The following is a 6,577-nucleotide window of genomic DNA, read 5'->3' as shown; positions in this document are numbered from 1 at the left end:
ACTGACTCACATAATCAAGACTACAGAGAGTTTTGAAAGTAGGTATAAACTTTTGCCAATAAGAAGTATATCCCAGTTGTCTAGAAAAGGATAGTTTTGAATGCCAGTGGTTGCCTTTTAACTGTCGAAGTCCAAACATTTAAAATTCACCCCTCTATTGATTCTTGACTGCAAATGCAATCACTTTTCTTGTTTCTTTTCTTAACATGAAAATAATACAGAGACTTTTGTGAATATGCTTCCAGATATTCTGGACTTGTGTCCTAATGTTTTGACCTAGGACCAAGGGCATTGCAAGAATTACTGGATCGTGTACAGTTTGGTATGAAAAGAACAGTCTACATTTTAGGAAAATATCAAATTGATGACTATCAATTAGGTAATCCAAGACAGTGCCAATGAAACAATTAAGGTTGGGCATCAAATGTGAAAACACAACCCTATGCATACATGAGAATATAACTTGAAGCTGGCAAATAGGGAAATACCTCGGGAAAACCAAAACATTCCACTACTGTGAAGAATTCTTTTGGGTTTTCCCTTGAAATACAGTTATAAATATAGATACAGGAGCATCTTACATAAAAAGCCCTGCGAAAGGAATGCCTCCTGGTAACTGAGAGGGCTAGAAGCATAAGGGATCAAACCAATTATATGAAGGTATGATATGAAACTCCTTTTACAAGTATAACAAAACCATCTTTCTAGACAAAGAACAACCACATGTCCACACAGCTGCGAATTACGCAACAATAACAATCATTGACATCAATTGTGAGCACTTACTACGTGCCCTCCTATACATCTTACATACTGAAACCAAGCATATCTGGTCACCATACTCAAGAATAGAAAGTGCATTGCTGTTCTTGGAAACAACCCACATTTTAGAAAAAGATAAAATTACTCCCTAACAATTAGATAATATAGGACACTGCCAATGAAACGAATAAGGTCGGGTATCAAATGTGAAAACACAACCCCATGCACACGTGAGGATATAATGTAAATACACTTTTAATTGATACTTCACCGTTGACCATGCTTAGAAATCAAGATGGAAATGTGATTTGACCCATTCCCTACCAATATCATGTGCAGGTTTCTCACTTGCAACTGGAGGCCTATCTCTTGCCTTATCTGGAATGTTTGGAATCAGTGTAATGTATTCTTGAATTTGTGAAGAAATTCCCATTTTTCCTGGAGAAGGGACATGCTTGGGAACGGTCTCAATTTGGAGAAGGTAGGGTTACTTATTTGTTTGGAGCCTCTTGTTCACCATGTCGTCATGGAATTGTAAAGTATTGGCAATTTTTTCCGAGCATTGTAATTGAAACTTCAAATTCTCAGTTAGATCTGTTTAATATTCAATGCCCTGGGATTAATAATGCCGGGAGATATTTACCCATCACAAGAACTAGTATCTCATTTTCACAGTCAGTTCCACCTATAGCTAACTTAGGAATTTTTAAAATGTATCACAGAATTTCATCAGGAGAATTTTTGGGTTTCAACGATTATATATGGAATAATAACAACATGAATTATGCGATGGAACTGATTAAACAGAGTGATGACAAGATGAAATTTAAAAGGGAGCTGATTAAAAGGGCCAAAGACGATATTAAATATACGAGGGAACTGAATCAGGCGAAAGCTAATTTACATAACATGGCATATGAGAAGAACAAATTAGAAAATAAGCTCCAGGAAATGGAAGATGCTTGGGAAAAATCACATGAAGAAAAGATAAAAGCAGAGAAGAAAAACACCAACTTATCAAAGGCATTTGTAGAAAGGGGCAGGATTTTGAAAAAGATGGACTTGGATAAGAATTGGGAATTGAAAAAGAGAGAGAACATTATTTGTTCTTTGCAAAACATTGTGCAAGCTCTGCAAAAAGAGTTAGGAAGCTTTGCGTAGAAACAGGATGAGTTTCAAATATTAGTCCAAAGGGAAGTTGAGAAAGAAACAACTCAAATTCATTCCATTTTGACATATATTCTTGGACTGAAACAAGGGGAGGATCCTATGATTGGAGCATAACAGTTGATTATAGAGTTGAGGCAGAAATGTAAAGTAAAACAAAGCAATAACAAGGGCACAAGTTCTCATATGAGCACAGATAAGAGCACAAGTGATGGAAGTCATCTATTTCTTACAAGTGATACTGAGGCTCTGCATTGTTCTATTTGTATGGAAGAATGGACAACTGCAGGGGATCACCGTATATGGTGTGTAATAATTCCATTGAAACATGCCATTCTATTTTCTGGGGAAGGATTTCACTATTAATATTGTTTTCCATGACTAATTGTCCCAATTCTTCTCCTTGTTTCTTTAAGAGAGCACATAGACCAACTTCAGTTAGTAGTCTTTGTTCGTTTACTGGTTTTTAAGTCCTCTGTGTCTTGCTATCAGAAGTTTGATAAGATACCTTTCTTACAGCAAAATGGAAGGTTTGTTGTAGATAGAAGTTTGTTTAGGAAAAGAAAAATGCAAATAGTAAAATGAAGGTTCAAATTTTTGAGGACAGAATCTTAGACACTGCTGTAGAGGACCCCACGCATTTTTCTAGTTTACCAGATCCAAAGCCAGAGGACCCTTTTTGCGGAGCCTCTGTTGGGATGACTTCTTTTGAGGATATTTCTGTTTTGTCAAAGAGAAAACTGAGAAAAACACAGATGGCTGAGACACACATGGGCACTGATGGGCATGTTTCCCAAGATTGTAAGGTTAATTTGGACAGTAGTTTGCATTATGTACACGGTGAAATTGAGATAGTTAAGACTGAATATAATGCAGACAAGAGTGGTAGTTTAGACCAGGTAAAGAGTGGTGATCTTTCATCTAGACAATTCGATTCAAAGGAAATGTCTGAGCAGTTGATGTTGTCCACATCTACAGGAATTAAATCATCGTTACAAGGTTCTTGTCAGATTGCATCTGTAGGTAAAATGAGAAGCAAAAGGAAGAAACTGGCTGCCCGTAATGATAGTTTTGAGGTTCTCCAAAATCCTGCATAAAATAATGAAGGCAACAGTAACATTCCAAACTCTGACAAGCATGCTATTCCAGGTTCTGAAGCACAGGCATCTTGTGAGCCTGATAGCTCCCAAGGACAGATCGACTTATGTTTCTCTGCAACTTCAGGTTAGTAATGTCTTGGTCTTCAAAGATTCAACTAGATTTGAAAAATCTCTAGTAGGTAGGCTTCAAGGTCCAGATTTTGAACTTGGCTCTGATACCATGTGCAAGAGACCTACCCTAGGGTCTGCTAACATATCTACTTTCTTCTGAAATTAAATGTGATCCGGTGCGATAACTTACTTACTTACATGGATTTTAAGCAAATAAAATTTTTATATTTCATTCTAATCAGCATAAATTAAGGTGAATATTTCATTCTGATAAAATTTACAAGAGTAGTCTATGGAGGAATACTTGTATCGGTGGCAAATGGAGATACCTTTGTCCTGCTGCTCCTGCTGAACGCTCCTCTTGACGGACCCAACTGGATTTACCTCCTAGCCAACTAGGAAATAATCCCTAGCCCAGGAAACCTCCACAGGTTCCCTAGCCCTCTGAGCCCAAGTCCAACCAGATGTAGTGTGTGTGTCCAAAATGAATGATCCAGACCAAGATAACAATACTTCCCTCCTCTCAACAACCCAAGAAACCTCCACAGGTTCCTAGGGTATCCAAAAACACAACAAGTCCAAAAATGACAACCAACCCCACAATCATGAGCAAGACCCCCACCCCCTTCCCTTTTTATACCCTCCTTCCCATCTCCATCTCAACCACCTCTCATTAATGTCATTAACTTCTCATCCATCCTTACTGTTGACTTCTCTTCTCCCAAGTAAAGCTGGAAGTACATTTGGAAATGTGACATGAATATAAAATTGGGAATTTAATGGGAAAGGACCATGTCTTCTCCCAAGTAAATTTGAAAAGTACATCGGGAATGTGAGATGAATATATATATTGATAATTAAATGGAGAGGACTATGTCTTCTCCCAAGTAAATGTGAGGGTACATTGGAGAATGTGAAATGTAATTACATGGAGAGGACCATGTCTTCACCCTAGTAAATGTGAGGGTACATTGGGGAATGTGAAATGAATATATATATTTTGATAATGAGTTGGAGAGGACCATGTCTTCTCCCAAGTAAATGTGAGGGTACATTGGGGAATGTGAGATGAATACATATATTATTTGAAATAATGGAAGGATACCATATTCTACCTAATATTCAATTTGAGAAGGTAAGTGGGGAATTTGAATAATGGAAATTATGAATTTTATATTAGACCAATATTTCTCAATATTTTCAGATAATGTAAACATTAACAAAATTTGCAGGATAAGATTTAAGTGGGGCATTACACATTTTTACCTTGAAGTGTCTTCCCATTGGGTAAGGTCGCTATTTCTTAAGTGCATGTAGTATTGACAACATTTCCTTCTCATAAACAACTTGCTTGAGATGTAGCTTTAAAAATACCCAATCACCTACATCAAAAGTTTTTTCACTTCGATGTTGATCTACTTGTTGTTTCATTCAATTCTGCACCAAAGTGGCATTATCCTTTAAAAGTTGGAGAACTTGTTGTTGATGCTCGATGTGATCTTTCACTGCATGAACATTTTTCTTCTTGATATGTCCTTCTATCTTGAGAGTTTGAGTAGTGGTAATTTCTTCCAATGCTTTACAAGATATGGTCATATTCATTTCTTGATGCTCGATGTGATCTTTCACTTCTTGAAAATTTTTCTTCTTGATATGTCCTTCTATATTGATAGTTTGAGGAGTGGTGATTCCGGCCAATGCATTACAAGATATGGTTGGATTCATTTCTTCTTTCTCGATGTGATCTTTCACTTCGTGAACCCTTTTCTTCTTTATATGTCCTTCTATCTTGAGAGTTTGAGGAGTGGTAATTCTTTCCAATTCTCTACAAGATATGGTCAGATTCATTTCTTCTTTCTCTGGGGTTGGTTCCTGGTGTATATCCTATTCTTTTGATGTTTCTTGCTCATTTTCTTCCTCCTCTTCATAGTCTATGTAAAATAATTTCTTCTCAGCACACTTATGACCTTTAGTGGATTTGCTATCACAATTGTAACAAAGCCCTTTTTCTCTTTTTTCTTCTAATTGTTGTGGTGTAACCCTTGTAGGTTGTGGAAAGCTAGGAAAAGCAATACTTCCATATTTATAGTTGTGAGGGGTAGACTTCCTTGTTGCCATAATTTTGCTTTCCACTTTGTAACAAAGCTCTTTTTCTCTTTTTTCTTCCAATTGGTGTGGTGTTGCTCTAAAGAAGGTGTTGTTCTTTGTATCCTCATAATGTGCTATAATTTCCTCCGTGAGAATTGACCACGTAACAAGTGGTTTACGAGAATAAAGCCCTTTATACCATAAAAATTTATCTTGTTCTAAATATGAAGATGCAATACATACCTTTTGTAACAGTGGTACACCATGTAGATCAAAATATTTCTCCATCTGTAGTATCCAATTTACCGGATCCTTGCCATCAAACTTCCTCATCTCGATTTTTCTTGATTTTAGGAGCTCGATCTTGATACAACTGTAACTCTGTACTTTTGGATCTTTAAGTTCTGAAATTTATGTCTGTAATAGCTCTCTGAGTCTTCTTTCTAACTCCGCAAGTTTGATTTCAATTAGATTCCTCAAGAAAGAATTATTCCCAATCTCCCGTGATGACCTAATTATAGACTTTTTTAGAAAATTGAACTTGTATGAAGTGCCACGTGTCATTGTTTTGACCTTCGGATTTGAAAAATATATAAAGGAAACTATAGTCCATCCTTTTTCTGTAACTACTTACGAAATTTCAATCTGATGCTTAGAGAGACAGTTATGACTATTTTCCCCAGGTCACCTGTTTGGGATGTAATTCGGGAGCTTGCAGAAACCCTAAATGCCTTGAACAGTATCTCCAAAAATATAGCAAAACAAGAGCTAAAATTCAGACCCAAGGTTTAGACAAATTTCTTCTAAAACGGGTTTTTATTTTATGTTCTAAAACTTCGTAGCGAAAAAGTTATAGCGAAAATTCCACGATGACCTGTTTTAGATGAAATTTTGGATCTTGCAAAAACCATAACTTCCTCAGATCATATCTCCGAAAATAAAGAGAGACAAGATCTGAAATTCAGATCCGAGCTTCAGCAAGATTTCTTCTCAAATGGGTTTTTTTTGTAGATTCTGGAACATTGCAGGAAATAAGTTATAGCGAAAATACCACACTGACCATTTTTGGAGTAGCGAAACCCTAGAATCCAAAGCTTTGATAGTAAATGTTAGGAAACCAGCTCACAAAAAGATAGAAAATATAGATCAATGCCTTACAAATAAAACTCTTCGAGGGGGAAACCTCCTTTACATTACACAAATGAACAATTCTTGGATGATACAAATGACAAGACCTCCTTTCTATATATAGGAGTCTATAAGGGGTCATAAAATAATCAAAGCTGACATAACAATAATAATGTAAGGGCACAATAATAACAATACTGGGCTTCTATGGGGCACAATAA

Source organism: Pinus tabuliformis, chromosome 6, assembly GCF_031772625.1.
Source record: "Pinus tabuliformis cultivar Carrire ecotype Pingquan chromosome 6, CPIR1, whole genome shotgun sequence".
Lineage (NCBI taxonomy): Eukaryota > Viridiplantae > Streptophyta > Pinopsida > Pinales > Pinaceae > Pinus > Pinus tabuliformis.
This window is presented reverse-complemented; position numbering follows the sequence as displayed.